Source organism: Ziziphus jujuba, chromosome 1 (genome assembly GCF_031755915.1).
Source record: "Ziziphus jujuba cultivar Dongzao chromosome 1, ASM3175591v1".
Taxonomy (NCBI): Eukaryota; Viridiplantae; Streptophyta; class Magnoliopsida; order Rosales; family Rhamnaceae; genus Ziziphus; species Ziziphus jujuba.
This window is the reverse complement of record NC_083379.1, coordinates 42,660,092-42,677,245: the sequence shown is the minus strand read 5'-3', so window position 1 is coordinate 42,677,245 and position 17,154 is coordinate 42,660,092.

Here is a 17,154-nt window from a genome sequence, read left to right as displayed (position 1 = left end):
CACTAGTCCAAAACCACCAGTCCACGGCACAAAGATATCATCGTTCCTTCTTGCGTATCCAATTTTTCTTTGCTAATTGTAGTCTTGTGTCTACTTCTTCCTGGATTTCTTAAACTCCAGTTAATGCTTTATTCAAATCCTTGCGTTTCCCAATTAAAAAAATAAAATGGAAATAAGGCCTTATGAAGATGATACAATAACAAATTAAGCTAAATGAAGCATTAATAATGGAAGGATGTGTAGCTACCTTAAGCTTATTGACCCAAAAAGATCCATTACTTGTTAGCAAATTTTGGTTGGAAGAAGAAAGAATGGAGGAAAGAAAAATATAGAATTTTTTCAAAAGAGCTGCTGAAATAAGGCTGTTTTTATTTTTTATTTTTTCCATTGCATATTTCGTTCAAAAGACAAAGCATATACATCTAAGAGTGTTTCTTAAATGGGCCTACAAAAGAGTGTCACCCATTACAATAAATCCAACCGCTTGCACATAGCCGCAAGGTCCAAAATTAAGTTTAAATTTGAACACCTTCCTTTAAACTTAAATTTTCTCACTCCAAGAAAGTTTTTTTAACTTCAACAAATCTTCATACTTCGGCTTGGTGACTTGTGTCTATCAGAATTTTTGTTGGCTCTTCTTGTAACATATTTAGCTCTTTCATCCGATTTCTCAACTACATGGCATCACAAACACATAAATTTGCTTCCGCATAATCATCTTCACAAGTTGAAAGAGTGCGACAGCTGGTTTCTTTTTTGAACTCCAAGTGAATATATTGTTTCCCATAAAGAAAGCAAACCTGGTTGTGCCATTTCTATCATCTAAATATCCTACCCAATCACTATCACTGTATCCAGCCAACTTGTAATGTTAGATGATCAATAAAATAAACCAAAATCAAGTGTACCTTTGACGTAACGAAGAATCGTCTTTGCTAACTTCAAATGGGCAACAGCAAGAGTCCATATAATGACTCACAAGATCAACTGCATAAAGAATACCTTTTGCATGTTAAATACCTGAAGCTTCCAACCAAACTCTTGAAAAAGGCTGGATTCACTTTTCTCAACCACCATGTTTTGATATCTTAACTCCACATTCTATGGATGTGCTCAGTGGTTTGCAATCTCCCATTCTGAATTTTTTTGAGCACTTCATTTGCATACCCTTCTTGAGACTATAAATATATCTTCATCATTTTGATTCACTTCTATGCCAAGATAATATAACATAAGTCCAATATCTGTCATCTCTTATTTCTTGTGAAGCTCAAATCATCAATATATAGACACATCATTAACATATCTCCATTTTCATTTATCTTGACATAAAGAGCATGTTCATACGGGCATTTAACAAAGTTATTAAACTGAAAATATTGATAAATTCTACTGTACCATGACTTTAGTGCTTGTTTTAAGCCATATAAGGTCTTTTTCAAATTCAAAACTTTATTTTCCTCTCCTTTCACCACATATCCCATTGTTTGATCAATATAAACGTTTTCTTCAAGATATCCATTTAAACAGATAGATTTAACTTCCATTTTATTAATTTTCCGTCTATTTTGTGCAGCCAAAGAAACAAGCGATCTAATAGTTTCTAAATGAGCAACCAGGGCAAATAACTCCAATTGTTTTATGCCCTATTGGAAGTGACTCCCAAGTGTCATTCTTCAAGATTGCTTCAATTTCTTCATCCACAGCTGCTGTCCACTTTTTGTTTTGCATTGCTTCTTCAAATTCTAATGGTTCATAACCAGCAAAGAGACAAATAAGTGTTAGATCATATTGATTTTGAGTTACTGGACAAAGTTCTTCTATGCTTCTCTTAGATGTAGTGCTAGAACTACCACTTGAAGAGTATAATGGTGCACTACGCTACCATGAGGACTTGCTGTAGGTGAATATGTTGGTGTCATGAACTCTTGCATTTCTTCATTTGTTTCCTTTTGTCTTTCTTCTATTTTTGTTATTAAAAATATACATAATATATGAATATATATGTGGAATTAATATACAAATAAAAATACAGAAAAATGATCAAATAAAAATAAATAAATAAAAAAGATTGGGAACCTGTATTTTTCTAGATTTGATCTGCTTGTTGAAATATTGGTCCGAGGCCTGTGTGGTACCACAGTGTCCTTAAGATTATTCCCGTCCCACCGGTGCTGGTGTTTTCCGTGGTAGTCTCCCAGGATACAACGAATTCGAAATGTAACATCTCACATCGGTTGGAAAGGGGAACGAAGCACGCCTTATAAGGTGGTGTGGATACCTTTTCCTTGAGACGCGTTTTGTGGACCCACAGTATAACGGGGTCGCAGAGCAAAGCCGTGCGGGCTGGGCCCAAAGCGGACAATATCTTATGCGGGTTGTAACATCCCACATCGGTTGGAAAGGGGAACGAAGCACACCTTATAAGGTGGTGTGGATACCTTTCCCTTGAGACGCGTTTTGTGGACCCACAGTGTAACGGGGTCGCAGAACAAAGCCGTGCGGGCTGGGCCCAAAGCGGACAATATATCATGTGGGTGGTCTGGGCTGTTACAGTGGTATCAGAGCCGGACCCAGATCGGTGTGTCAGCGAGGACGCTGGGCCCCAAGGGAGGAGGATTGTAACATCCCACATCGGTTGGAAAGGAGAACGAAGCACACCTTATAAGGTGATGTGGATACCTTTCTCTTGAGATGCGTTTTGTGGACCCACAGTGTAACGGGGTCACAGAGCAAAGCCGTGCGGGCTGGACCCAAAGTGGATAATATCTTATGTGGGTGGTCTGGGCTGTTACACGAAATCTCAGACAAAACACCACCTGGATTTCCTTCGAACTTTCAGAGTACCTGATCTTGACCAGACTCACTAACCAAAATCTGTAGAAAACTAATTTTTCTCTTTTCTTCTTTTCAAATTGATTCTCCCATTGGGAATTATTATTCCAAAACTTGTTTTTTACTAAAAATTCATCCATCAAGTCAAAACCCATGTTTGGAAAGTTAAAAGGCCACAAATAAAGCACATAAAGGCCCATTAAAGTCCATTAATTCAAAATCATTCAAAATCAAAAAAACATTACAAACGTTACAATCCCCCACATGAATGATTTGACTACTATGTAAGACTCTGGTGGTAAAGCTCTGCAGTTGAAACCTGTATAGGATAAGTAGATGTTACTCTTTGAACCTTCCCTTGTGAGAATATATCTTCTTTACTGACTAATGGTAGATGCGATATCTTTGAATCATTTCATTGTTTGTGTAAATGACAACATAGTTCACACAGAATCTTTCCTGGTACACTTTAGTTCTCACTGTTGTGTTCATTTTGGCCTTGAACACTTGCCTAGTTCTGCGAGAGTTTTTAGAGAATTATGCTTTTTAATAATTCTCCTTTGAAGTGGCTACTCTTCTCTCTTACATAGGTGATTCCTTTTCCAATGTAATCAGTATCACTATGCAAAGATTACTATACACACACTTATAGGAATCATTAAAAGCATACTTTATGCTTAACCTCTTTGTATCACTGTTTCATCATAGGAATGGGGAGAGGATTAACCCCCACAGTGAAACATACTAGTCTTTACAATTGCGTTATCCCATTGAATCTAGATCTTGGGATCTCCAGTCAACTAGGTTAGGTTTCCATCGTATCAACTTTACTCACGGGCTTTAATCCCATTCCTCTGGATGATTTTTCAACTAATTCTCTATTTAACCTTTTGGTTAGCGGATCCGCAATGTTATCTTTTGACTTTACATATTCGATTAGTTGTCTAATAGAATTATGTCTACGATGAATATGTTTAGATTTTCCATTATACATAATATTTTGTGCCCTGCCAATAGCAGATTGAGTATCGCAATGTATACTTATTGCTGGCACGGGTTTAGGCCACCTTGGAATGTCTTCCAAAAATTGGCGTAGCCATTCGGCCTCTTCACCATATTTATCTAATGCGATGAACTCAGATTCCATCATGGATCGAGCTATTACTGTCTGTTTAGAGGATTTCCATATTACGGCTGCACCTGCTAATGTAAATACATAGCTGCTAGTAGATTTTGAATCCTTGATATCTGATATTCAATTTGCATCACTGTATCCTTCTAATACAGACGGATATCTTGTATAGTGCAGTCCATATTCACGAGTATATCGTAAGTATCTTAATACTCTAACGATTCCTTTCCAATGATCATCATTTAGCTCACTCGTGTATCTACTTAGTCTACCTATAGCGTAGGCTAAGTATGGTCTTGTACAATTTATTAAGTACATCAGACTTCCAATCACCTTTGCATACTCGACTTGAGATACACTATCTCCTTTATTCTTGGATAAGTGTAAATTCACATCTATGTGTGTTTTGGCTATATTAGTATCGTCTTTACTAAACTTAGCCAATATTTTATCCACATAATGTGTTTGACTAAGAATGATTCCATTTGAAGTCCTTGTGATTTTTATTCCTAAAATTACATCAGCAAGTCCCATGTCTTTCATATCAAATTTAGAATTTAACATGGCTTTCGTAGTTCGGATCATATGGTCGTCACTATCCACAATGAGTATGTCATCTACATACAAGCAAAGAATGACATATCCATTCTCTGTATCATTTACATAGATACACTTGTCACACTCATTTATCTTAAATCCATCACTTAGCATGGCATTACCAAATTTTTTATGCCATTGCTTTGGAGCTTGTTTAAGTCCATACAAGGACTTCACCAATCTACAGACTTTCTTTTCTTGTCCTGGAGCGGAGAAATCCTCGGATTGCTCCATGTAGATCTCTTCATTTAGATCTCCATTAAGAAATGCTGTTTTCACATCCATTTGATGTACTTCTAGATCCTGCAATGCAACGATCGCCAGTACCATCCTTATGGAATTTATTCTCGTTACTGGAGAATAAGTGTCAAAGTAATCATGACCTTCTTGTTGCTTGTATCCTTTAATTACACGCCTTGCCTTGTATTTGTCTATAGTTCCATCTGCTTTCATCTTCCTTTTAAAAATCCATTTGTAACCTAAAGGTTTACAACCTGGAGGAAGATCTATTAACTCCCAAGTGTGATTTTGTAAAATAGAATCTATCTCACTTTTCATAGCTTCTTTCTATAAATTTCCTTCAAGAGAATTTATAGCTTCTTGAAAGTTTTGAGGTTCACTTTCTAGCATATACGTAAGAAAATCCGGACCATAGGATTTTTCCATTCTTACTCTCTTGCTACGTCTAAGTGTAACCTCCGTCTCAACATCAGTTTCTTGTTCTTGATCACTATCATGATTATCTTCATCGATAGTATCATAAGTTCATTTTAACGAACTCAGTCCTTTTTCCACTTTATAAGGAAAAATATGTTCAAAAAATGATGCATTTCTCGATTCCATAATCGTATTCTTGTGTATATCAGGAATTTCTAACCTATACACGAGAAACCAATATGCACTACTATTTTGTGCATATCCTATGAAATGCAATGAACTGTTTTAGGACCTATCTTCACTCTCTTCGGAGTGGGTACAACAACTTTAGCTAGACACCCCCACACTCGTAAGTAGTTATAGGAAGGTTGTCTTCCTTTCCATAATTCATAGGGTGTCTTTACTTGGTCCTTTCAGGGCACCTTATTTAAAAGGTCGTTTGCCGACAAAACGACTTCCCTTGAAAAGTTCTCAGGTACTCAAGAACTTATCAACATTGCATTCATCATTTCTTTTAAAGTTCTATTTTTCCGTTCAGCCACACCATTTGATTGTGGCGAGTATGGTGGAGTAACTTCATGTATTATGCCATGTTGAGCACAATACTCTCCAAATGGAGTCACATACTCTCCACCATGATCATTTCTGAGTACTTTCATTTTTCGGATGAGTTGATGTTAGGATCCGTCCAAGATCTCTCACCGGAACCCTAGACAAGCCCTGATCCCAGGGAAACCCTACCGGACCTTCCAATGGAAAATCCGGCAGAACCTCCCATAAGGGTTGGACTTACCACAAATTCTCCGCATTGAAAACACACTTCTATATATATACCGCCTTATTCCTCCACTTTACTACAATTTAATTCCACAATAAACAGCACTTCCATAAATTAAACAGATGACTAATGCAGTATTTAATAAAATGTTCCCAATACAGTATACAGAGCATCATAGAGTACAATTAAGTATGAAAGTTATACAACAAAGGATGGAAAGAAATATTACAATAGAAATAAATGAAAAGAAAGAGAACTCCTTGAAATACGACAGCAACAAAGGTTAAGCTCGCTTCGAACGAATGTCTACCAATCCTTGTACCCAGGGGAGCGGATTTAAAAATATGAGATGCTAATCATCTCAGTGAGTGACCCTATCTACTATACAATTATAATAGCAACGATAGTCATAGTACACTTGAATAATTAAGAATAAATAAGTAAATAATAAATAATTAATTGAAAATAATATTTTCTCTCAAAACCCTCACCATTCACTCCTTTAAAAAAGTTCTCATTTTAAAACATTTTCGCAAAACCCAATCTTTTATGCCCCAAAAATTAAGGAATAATTGATTTAATAAATAATTAAATAATCCAAATAAGAATAAAATATAATAAAATAAATTTAGAATACTTGCATTAAAAAAATATAACATAAAAGTGAAATTCAATACATAATTCGTAACATTTGATTTAATAAACTAAATAAACAGTGTCAAAAATATAATTTAAATAATTACAAACGATTATATAAAATAAAAGGTAAAAATATTATAATATTCATTTTGAAATATTCAACCAATCTATATAATATTTTTATGACAAGATACATTTTAAAAACATTAATTTAAAATAAGTGACATAAAATATGAATGAATGCATTTTAGAAAAATACTAATTGAAAATGGATGATAAAACAAATTAAATACATTTAATTTAAATACGATTTTAAAACTTTAGAATTTGAAATTTATATCAGAAAAATAATACTTGACGCACCACACTATATACCAGTGATGCTCTATGATACCCAGCGTCTCGAGCACCATCTGGCGGTAGGTTAAAGAGAGAAATTTGCATACGGTCGCTTCGGTGTCCCAGCCATGGAGGGGGAAGGCTTATGGCCAATATCAAACTTGCCTGCCCTCGGTCCGATGGCAACTCACAGGGGACATTATAACTTGCACGTTCATCCACATATACAGTATAGAACACCAGTACTGTATGAGTGCATTTAAAATAAATAACCATATTATTTTAAAAATAACAATTTTTTCAAAACTCACCGTGGGAATCATATCATTTTTCAAATTCACCATCGTACATTTTTCTTTAATATCACCAGCATAAATCCATCGATAATATATAATTTTTCTCATATCATAAAATCAACTAGATAATATTTCAAGTGCATAAACATATATTTTGAGAGCACCATAACTTAAACCAATATTTTTCTTGAAATCTTTAAAATCAAATCATGCCAAAAATATTATTAAAACCACATGAAATTCATATATTCTCAAAATAATGTAAACGCATTTGTTATGCATTATAAAATCAACATCAAACTCAATAATAATTAATTAAAAACCTTAAACCATAATTCCTTTAAAATCCCAAATACATTTTTCGCAACAACACATATATCAAAACCATTATAAATCGGCATTGTAAAATTAAATGGAAATTCCTTCAAATATTAAACATATATTAAAATTCACATGAAAACTCTCTAATTACACAATATTCCAATAATAAAATTTAACAATTATTAATAAAATTCCATATCCATAAAATTCTTGAAATCAAAATATTTTTTTGATGCACAAATAATTATAATTCATTCAATTTTGGCATCAAGATTCCAAATATAAATTTACTAAATATTCAACACATAAAACATATTCTTCAAATAACCAATTAACACAAAATATATATATTTTTAATAGTCCCCAAAATAGTTTTGAAGGTGGGTCACTCACCCAAGCATGTATATCAATCGAGATCCTTTGCACGATCAATTTCACTACCTGCATATGTACCTAAAATATCTACAATACACAAAACTAATTATTTTAATATTTTAATCGGGTAACTCCCAAATGGGTACCCAGGGAGCGAACACAAACGACAACCAAAATTTATGAGTAATATACTGAATCGAAGCTTGTGAAATGAGGATTATGAATTTGATTTTACTTTCCAAAGATCAAACCCGTGGTGGCCGAAATCTCGTCGGAAAGCTCTCGGATTGTAGACCTTCTATTCTCACAATCCGTTAAGAATTGAGGAAAGTGGACACTAGATTTGGGTTTAGGGGGTCGAAATTAGTGGGAAAGGATGGGCGGTGCAATTGGAAACTCGCCAGAAAGTCTATTTCCCAACGAGCCGTCGTGGTCACCAGAACCCGTCACCGCCGGCGACGCGTCCGGTGGCCATTGGTCATGATTTTTGGAGAAAATGTAGATCGGAGGATGGGTGAATGGATGGGACTAGCGGTGAGGAAAACAGAGGTCTGGTTTGGGAGAAATCGACCAGAGAAGGAAACAGGCCGCTCGCCGGAAAACATCGCGATCCGGGCTTGTCGCCGGTGATCTGGCCGTGATTTTTGGCTGGACGACCGGTTTTGATGGGTGGGTCATGGTGGTTAGGCGCGTCTACTATTCTAGTGGTCGGAAATGGGTGAACGGCGATTGGCTGGTCCTTCCCCTTTTTCTCTATCCTCTTTCTCTCTCCTTCTCAACCAGTCAAAACGCCCCGTGGGTGACACTGTGCACTCACGGGTGGGTCCACTTTTTGTGACATGTGGCATCACTGTTCACACACTTACAGATCCATGAATAGTAAATGCTGTCTCGGAAAAACTTCACAGGTCTGTAACTTTCAAATCACATGTCCAAATTGGGCGTGCCACTAGTCTATGAACTCGTATTAATGAGTAATTCACAACCATGCATGAGTTAAAGCTCAAATTTGCATGAAAAAAAAGTCAACTCCGGCATTCCTTGGACAATTTGGACCTCAACTTATTTTGCTCATAACTTTCAAACGGTAGCTCTGTTTTTGATATGCTACTAGTCTACGAACTTGGGACGATACGTACTTCAAAATGATTCCTCGGTCAACAACTTCCATTTTATAGAGAATAAATTTCTCTATAGCCTCATTCTTGCTCTTAAGCAAGTACACATAGCAATATTTCGTGCTATCATCAATAAAGGTGATAAAATATTTATTACCACCTTTAGTTGGTGCAAACTTTAAATCCCATACATCATTATGTATTAAATCCAAAGGTTCATTATTTCTTTCAATTGTTTAATATGATAATCTTGTTAATTTTGCCTCTACACAAGTTTCACACTTATGTGTGGTATCAATATGAAACGTGGGAATATGATTCAAGTTAATTAACCTTCGTAGAGAATTATAATTAACATGACCTAGTCTACCATGCCACAAAATGGAAGACTCAAGCAAGTAAACGGAAGAAGTACTAGCTTTATTATTAATATTCTTTGGCATTACAATCATTATATTCAATTTGAACATACCATTGACTACATAGCCCTTTCCCACAAGCATCCCATACTTGGATAAGATAATCTTGTTGGACTCAAACACTAAGTGAAAACCATGTTTGCTTAGCAACGATCCAGACACTAAATTCTTACAAATATCTGGAACATATAGTACATTATTCAAAGTCAGATCCTTCCCAGAGGTCATCTTCAGGACAATCTTGCATTCCCCTTGGATTTCTGAATATGTAGAATTCCTTATGAACAACTTCTCCCCATTTGCCTTTGGTTCGAAGGAGGTGAACATGCTTTTATTTGCACACACGTGGCGGGTTGCACCTGTATCTATCCATCACTCTCTTGGGTTAGAACCCACTAGGTTCACCTCATAGACAACAACGCTTAGGTCAATTTCATTAACCTCTCTTGTGATGTGCTCCATCATCGTTGTCTCTATGTTCCTCTTTCTCTTCGGTAGTCTATAATCTGCCGCTCTGTGACCCATCTTGTCACAATTGAAACATTTTCCTTGGAACTTGGCCTTCTTGGAGATGCCTCCTTTAGGCCCTAACTTGGAACTCTTTCCAGGTTTTTTTTTTTTTTTGTTCTTGGAGCTACTACCATGCTCTACAACATTAGCCTTTATTCTAGCCTTCATGGATCTTCTATCAGACCTCTTATTATCATCTTCTATTTGAAGCTTTCCAATAAGAGCTTCCATATCCATTTCCTTTCTCTTGTGCTTAAGATAATTTCTGAAGTTTCCCCAACTAGGAGGCAGCTTCTCAATCATTGTAGCAACTTGAAAGGCTTCATTAATGAACATCCCTTTGGCAAGAAGTTCTTGGATGAGCACTTACAGCTCATGTACTTGACTCATCAGTGGCTTGGTATCCACCATCATATAGTCCAAGAATTTGCCTACCACAAACTTTCCGGACCCTGCATTCTCAGTCTTGTATTTCCGGTCCAGAGTTTCCCACATCTTTTTTGCTGATTTCGTGCCACAGTACACTCCGTACAAGGCATCAGATAGGCCATTCAAGACATAATTCCGAATAATCGAAATTCTTCCATGCATCCACCGCCATCAGAGTTTCTTTGTCACTCTTTTCATTACTTGGTATTTCATCCTTAATTAGGAACCTCGCAAAGCCCAGAGTAGTCAAGCAGAATACCATTTTCTGTTATCACCTCTTAAAATTTGCTCCATCGAACTTCTCAGGTCTTTCTACATGGCCTGCAGGTGGAGGCACTTGAAAAATAGGAGTCTGTGAAGGCACTTGTGCAGCAGGCACATCTCCACTAGCCATTCCTGTATTTTTCACAAAAATAGAAATCAATTAGTTGTTATTTCTATTTCAACAAACTAATTTAAACCAATTTCCAAAAGGAAAATACACAAAAATGTGATTTTTAGGGTTTTTGTATGCACCACAAAAATTACTGTATACACCCATAAAATTACTGTTCACAAAATTAGTTGTTACTGTTCACTGTTCATACATACTGTTCATTGTCACTGTTTACTGTCACTATTTACTGTGTGATACCACCACCTGTCGCACTGAAGAATGACACGTGCCATACTCTCGGACGGCCACGTGTCATCTGCTACACATTGACACGTGGATCATCCTTAGCACGACATATGGCTTGCTTTGAACTTGACACGTGTCATCTGTAACAGGTCGACACGTGGCACTAGCAAAGGCAAACATGTGGCTCCCATGGAATCCGACATATGGAGATGTGGTGACCGACATGTGGCTTGACTACTGTACGGCACGTGGCCTCGCCACGGTGAGCCATATGTGGTCTTTTCATATTGCCACTTGAAGCTCTCTTACAGCGACATGTGGCATATCTAGTCGGGCCGAATTTCATTGGGCCTGGGTGTGGACTGGGCTTGGGTTAAACAATAGCCTATTCTAACCACAGGTGGGCTTTGGAACTAGGCCAAGTCCATTAAAATTTAAAATTCCGGCCCACTGATCTAGAAACCTTTCCAAACCTGTTTTTTCGACCTGTTAACCCTTTTTTCTGACCCATCTTAAACCTTCAGCTGGGTTTTTTCAACCGTTTCAGTGGTAAACTGATTTTTTTGATCCGGTTCACTATTTTTCTTGCTATTTATACTATTTCGGCACCGAAAAATTGCCGAAAAACACCAAAAGGTTTAGAATTTCATGGGCAACTCAATTTTAGGAAAAAAATTTGATTTATTATTCCAAAAGTTATTTTTTACTAAAAATTCATTCATTAAGTGAAAACCCACCTTTGGAAAGTTAAAAGGCCACAAATAAAGCACATAAAGGCCCATTAAAGTCCATTAATTCAAAATCATTCAAAATCAAAAAAACGTTGCAAACGTTACAATTTCTTCTTTGGTATCCCAACTCCATGAATCTTCTTCATTAAGTTCAACATCTTGACTAAGGACAATCTTATTGTTTGGATTGTAAGGTGTGTACTCTTTGGAGCTCGAGTCATAGTTAATAAAGAGAAACTTTTCATTTTTTTTTTTTTCCATTTGGGTAGGCCTTTTTCTCATCTGGCACATGAACATATGCGATGCTCCCAAAGACCTTTAAATAAGATTCCTTGTTTTCTTCCATTCCATGCCTTTTGAGATGTTTTCCCCCCACACACTTCTAGTTAGAGATCAATTTGATAAATATACAGCACAATCAACAACCTCTACCCAAAATTCCTTTGGCAACCTTTTGCTTTTAAGCATGCTTCTAGCCATATTAAGAATGGTCCTCTTTTTTCTTTTATAAACACTGTTTTGTTGGGGAGGATCTGGGATCTATCAAAAGGCCTTCGAATTTTATTATCTTCAAAAAATTTATTGAACTCATTTGATGTGAATTCTTCTCCTCTATCGGATCTCATTGCTTTAATTTCAAGACCAATTTCTTTTTCAACAAGTGCTTAAATTTTTTAAAAGCACTAAACACCTCTAATTTTTTCTTAAGGAAATAAACCCTTGTTTTTCTACTGAAATCATCTACAAATAGCAAAAAATATTTGTTCTTACTGAGAGAGCTTGGATTGATTGGACCACACACTTCCATATGAATGAGTTTCACGGCTTCTTGGCTCTTGTGCTTGTTTCTTTCGAAAAGCTTTTTAAAAGTGCTTTCAAAGTAAACACCCTTCACACAATTGATTTGGATGGCTTATATATGGCAATCCCCTCACCATTTGTTTCTTGATTAAGGTGTAACACCCTACCTTTATTAATGAATCTGTCACTCTTTGCTGATATTGTCCCCAATCTAGCCATCGCATTTGCTATGGAGTTTTTTGTTTGAAGCTTCCCAAAAGGTCATCTATTCTTGGATTACTCTAACCTAAGCATGTTGGGCAGTATGGGATTGGACACTAAGTAGCCTACCAGTCCCTCTTGCACTGCCTGCATTTATCGTCACAATCCATCCCTTTAGGATCCAGCATCCTCTCTAGCACACTTTTGGCTAGGAACATATTCTGATACCATTTGTAATACACTGATTCTACTGATGGACCTGTCACTCTTTACCAATATTGTTCCCAATTTAGACACTGTACTAGGTTTAACTTTTTTGTTCAGAACTTCCTAAAAGGTCACCTATCCTTAGACTACTCTCTTCTAGGCACGTTTAACTTTGTATTTCTTTCGAATCTTGAAGCTAATTGCTTTGAAAAGGTCTTGGCATCATGAAGGTGACTATCATTACATTTGAATCATTCCCCACCTGAGCAATGTAGGATTGAAAATTAGATAGTCTGCTAGTGCCCTTTGCACTCGTCCACACTTGTCGTCACATATGGTGTCCAAATCTCAAGTGCCAAAGCCATGATGGATCTTTAACACATGCCTTCAATCAATTCATAACATCATTCCTTAAATTCAATAAATTTCTTTTATTATATATGGTATATTATGCGGTATATACAGTATATTATATATATATATATATATATATATATATAATGTTATTGTTTTTTTTTTAAGTTTTATAATTATTTTTTATTAAGACAAAAAAAAGAAAAGAGAAAAGAACTTTTATCTTAATAGGTTTGGTTATAAGTATATTTCAATTTTATTAGGAAATTGAAAAAAAAAAAGGGAATATTTGCTCTATTCTTGGTTTTATAAAAAGGAAAAAAAAGATACATTTATTTTACTTTTACGTTGTTTTCAACTTTGCGCTGCTAGGGTATCGGGTAAGTCTTCTTCTTCTTTTTTTTTTTTTTTTTCTGCTAGCCCTAAAAGTTATTAGGATTAATATTAAGGGCTCCTGATCTTAATTTAGGATTTTAGTTTTCCATTTAAGATGGTTAAGAATTCAATATCTTTGGAGATTTTGAATTCTAAACAAATTTTGGAGCATAGGAAGGAAGATCCTAAATCTTGGAAATCGATCAAGGTTGGGTTTTTTGATATTTTTATGTTATAGGAGGTTTATTTGAGATGTTTTGGGATTATAGAAGTATTGATTAAGGCTAATTTGAAGTATCATTATTGAAACCGTAATCTAGAATTTATTTGGGATCTGTATAGGGTGAATGTTCGAATTTATTTAAAATATTTAAAGGTTTATTTTGGCATAAAATTTTTATGGATGAAAATAGACATGTTTATGAATCTGTTAAAATTTATTTGGGTTGCTTTGGATCTGTTATCAATTTATTACGAAATTTGAATTTATGCATTCTGTTTGGTTTTTTTGTCTGACTGCAATATGGTTCATATGTAAAATTTCAAAATATATCAAACAGAAAATATTTTTATCTGAAAATTTGTATAATTTATTCTATTTATGTCTAATATCATTATAAACAAATTTACCTTCAAAATCTTTATATTTTGGCCGTGGTGAATTTTTAAGTTACCTGTACTCGGCTGTCTGATTTATTTTCTGGTCTGTTTGGCAAAGTATAAAATTAAATTTAAAATATTTTCATACCTTTAGTTGACCTAATAATTTTTATATAGTATTATTACTATATATAGTTAAACTTTGTAAAATATTACTGCTTTTTGATTTGTATTTTATTTTTAATGAATTTTTATGTAGATCAGACTCCCTGTGAAATGCTGATTTTCAGTTTCTATCAATTAGTTACTAAATTTAATTTGACCATGTTTTCGAACTTTTTTTGGCTTTAAAAATTTTATATGAGTGTATATAAGTATCTAGTATTCATTGTAAAATTTCAATTGAATATAAAATTTTACGAAAGAGAAACAATTTGATCATTAATTGAGAGTTTCTGAAAATCTAATAGTTTCAGTATTTATTTGTTAACTTTTCAATGAGTTTTGAATAGTTTTTAATTATTATTTTATGAAATTGTTTTAATCATAGTTACTCATGCATGTGTATAGTATCCTCATAATTTTTCAGACTTAGATTATGTCATTTGGATAAGGAATTAATTTATTGTTTAGAGATTGTTTATGGATTAATAGGTTTTTATTTGGTTTTTGATGATTTGATCTTGTTCTAGGCTTATGATTTAAGATTTGAGGGTTAGGCTATGATGATCTTGTGGTATCAACTCTTACTCATTTAGCTTGAATTCAAGAGCTTGATTTTAGGATTTATGCATAAGATAATTATGGTATATGATGGTTTTGTTTTATACTGATGAGAGACTATTGGTAATATTTCATTGGTTGTTAATCTTTTATGGACTTTGCTGATCAAGGTAAGTTACTGGACTTTTTAAACTGAAACCATAGCAAATATGTACTTATGTTATTGATTTATTTATGTTTTATGAAATATACATGTATTGTTCAAATAAATTGTTGGATAATTGATATCTGTATTTTTGCTCTGGTTATTGGTATTTAGTAGGCATTTATGGATATGTTATGATATGTTTTTGGGTGTTGAGATAAATCATGTAAGAGTATTTCCTAGTGATTTATGGTTTTTTACTTTCGGGTTTAGATGTATTGTTTCATGTGGGAGGACCTACTGATGATCATAGTAGAGGTATGACTCATACCTTCGGGTGTGAGTGTTTGTTTTTAAAATTTATGTTTCCCCACTTGTTACATGCCTCACACACGAGTTGTTTCGGATTTCAGATTACCGAAGGGTAATATTATGTTATGGAAAGTCCTACTAAGTACTTAACAATTAAAGTTTATATAAAAATTATGTTTATGTTGTTAAAAATTATTTTCAGATATTTATTTGTTATGATTTTAAGTATTTTCTTATTTTATATTTATGAAAAATCCAGTAGCTTGCTAAGTTTTATACTCATTATTTATTGTTATGGTTTCAGGTACTCCATAGTTTCAAAGTAGCTGGATTTAGCATATGATAATGGTGTTTATTTTTTATTTATTTATATATATATATATATATTAGTTAGCTTTAAAGACCTTTGGGTGTTGGAGTTTATTTTTGTTCATTTTCTTTGGAGATATTTTAGATATTATTTATTAATATTGTTTGGAGAGTTTTTATGTTCTGTATTATAAGTTTTATTAAGTGTTTTAAGTATGACTTTTATTATATTTTAAGTATTTAGACTTGGGGTGTGACAGTCCAAACCTCAAGTGCCAAAGCCATGATGGATCTTTAACACATGCCTTCAATCAATTCATAACATCATTCCTTAAATTCAATAAAAACTTTGTATTACTTATCATTGGTGCCTTAGCAATCTGGTTGTTTTTGCAATCTCTCAAGGAAATACCTTTTTTTTTTTTTTTTTTTTCATCTAAATGTTATAACGTTTCACCAAAAGCTATCCTAAACTTAGTATATTATTCTTCATGCTAGTCACATAATATACATATGAAAGAAATTGATGGCTTCCATCTTTCAAAGGTATAAGAATATCACCTTTGCCCTTTACTAGAATTTTGGACTCATCTCCAAAAGTAACATTTTTGTTCATTGTCTCATTAAGCTCCACAAATATATTTTAAATCCCAGACATATGATTACTTGCACCGGTGTCAAGATACCATGCATTATCTTCATTCCCATTTTCTCCTCTATAGGCCAAGAATAAGGTAGGCTCATCTAGTTTCTCATTTTCAACAAAGTTTGCTTTCCCTTTCACTTTATGTTTTAATCTACATTCAACAGCATAATGTCCAAACCTTTGACAGTTATAACATCGAATATTAGATTTATCATACATTGGCCTTGAACTTGTACCTTTACCATGACCTTTTCTAGTATACGAGTCCTATCTTTTTCCTTCATGTTGAATGTCTTGTATTCTCCTCCTCCTTGGCCACACTTATATCCACCTCTTCTATACCCTTCTCTTCCATTACCATAATTATATCCTCTTCCTCTCCCTGTTCCATGTTGGTTTCTATCATTACTACTAGTTTTTTGGTTACTTTCTTATTAAGTCAGGTCTGACTTCAAAATCCATGGTCCTTTGCTTCTTCTTTTGTCTTTCTTCATATGCTTGTAGCGATCCCATGAGTTCTTCGTTGGTCATAGCTTCTAGGTCTTTAGTGTAACAGCTCATACCACCTGCATGAGATATTGTTCGCTTTGGGCCTAACCTGTACGGTTTTGTCAAAACGTATCTCAAGAGAAAAGTATCCACACCCTCTTATAAGGCATGCTTCATTCCTCTTTCCAATCGAT